The sequence below is a fragment of the Myodes glareolus genome, chromosome 17, assembly GCF_982192425.1.
Source record: "Myodes glareolus chromosome 17, mMyoGla1.1, whole genome shotgun sequence".
Taxonomy (NCBI): domain Eukaryota; kingdom Metazoa; phylum Chordata; class Mammalia; order Rodentia; family Cricetidae; genus Myodes; species Myodes glareolus.
The window spans coordinates 12,272,800-12,274,343 of NC_142042.1; the positions used below are offsets into that span (position 1 = coordinate 12,272,800).

General features: G+C 38.8%; 1 pseudogene; it reads left to right on the plus strand.

The window, feature by feature from the left end:
- The first annotated feature begins 1,213 nt into the window (after positions 1–1,213).
- LOC148119319 (U6 spliceosomal RNA) lies at positions 1,214–1,299 on the plus strand (annotated as a pseudogene).
- The last annotated feature ends 245 nt before the right edge of the window (positions 1,300–1,544 follow it).

Here is a 1,544-nt window from a genome sequence, read left to right on the forward strand (position 1 = left end):
CTCTAGATATTAACTGTCTCCCAGTGCTGCCAATTAGTCTTTGTGCATGTTCCTAGTCAATGTCTTCTTTGATTTGCTTAGTCTCTTGTTTTCAAAATCCCGTTGCCCTCATCCTACTTCACTGGCCATGACTCATATTTTTTAAAGGAAACCACAAGAAACACATTCAAACGCACATCACAACTGTCCCCATATTCTCTGCTTCTCCTTTCGCGGTAATAGAGAAGCTGCTCGCCTTTCTGCCTGACACACCACCTTCTCTGTACCTAGGCTTCTTCTCCTGCAAATACCCACAAGATGCTTCCTTTCATCTTAGGTTCAAAGTTTTCTCCCACCATTGATTTGTTCCCATTAGCAAACAAAGATCCTTTTTAAAAAACTCCCCCTGTTCATATTATTTTCCTGCTTCTCTTTACAGAAAATGCTAAAGTCTTTAACTTTTGTCTTTGTAGGTAGCCCACCCTTTGCCAATTATATTTAGTTTCCACTGCGGGCATTTCTGTTTCTAGAAATCAGACCACTGTGTTCTAAAAGGGCAACAACTAGCCTAGCTTTGGTCATGGTAAAATTCTCTGTCAGAGGCAACATTGTTGCAGTTGGTCTTCCCACCAGAAACACAGTAACAAAAGAGAGGATGCAGAGCAATGATGCTAACACCAAAGGAAAGGAGATGGAGGATGTTAGGAAAGTCACACAGGTTTTCTGAAGTTCCTAAAGGAAAGGAGGAACCTGGAGACATGGGTAGAGGATGTTCAAGGAAATATGACTGAATTCTGTTTAGATTATACTTATTCCAAAACCAAGTAGACTTGTGTCAATGCATTGAACTTGTCTTACGTACTCATCCATAATTTTTTATAAAAAAATTAAGCAAAGGTCATAAGAAGTGACACCTAGAGAAAGGAAAAAGTCTAATCTTTATGTTCTAAGTTAGCAATACAAATCAGAAAAATCTGGTTAACATCTTCCATTACCAATTTTATTTTTAAAATCCCTTTTAGTGCTTGCTTCAGCAGCATATTGAAAATGAGAACATAGGGGCTGGAGAGATGGCTCAGGGGTTAAGAGCATAGAAGGTCCTGAGTTCAGTTCCTAGCAAAGACATGGTGGCTCACAACCATCTGTAATGAGGTCTGGTGCCCTCTTCTGGCCTTCAGGCATACACACAGACAGAATATTGTATACATAATAAATAAATATTAAAAGAAAAAGAAAAGAGAAAATGAGAACATACAGAGAAGATTAGCATAGTTCCTGCAGAAGGATGAGAAGCAAATTCTTAAAGTATTCCATATCTAAACAACAACAACAACAACAAAAACCTCAAAATAAACAACAACAAAACCCTTCAGGTCCTATTGTTGATAAAGGTGCTTGCTACACAGGCAGACAACATGAATTTTATCCTGGAACCCACAGGGTGGAATGAGAGAACTGCCTCATGTAAGCTGTCCTCTGACCTCCACATGTGCACAGTAATGCACACATTACATATATACACGTCACACACACACACACACATAAGTAAATATAATCTTAAACCT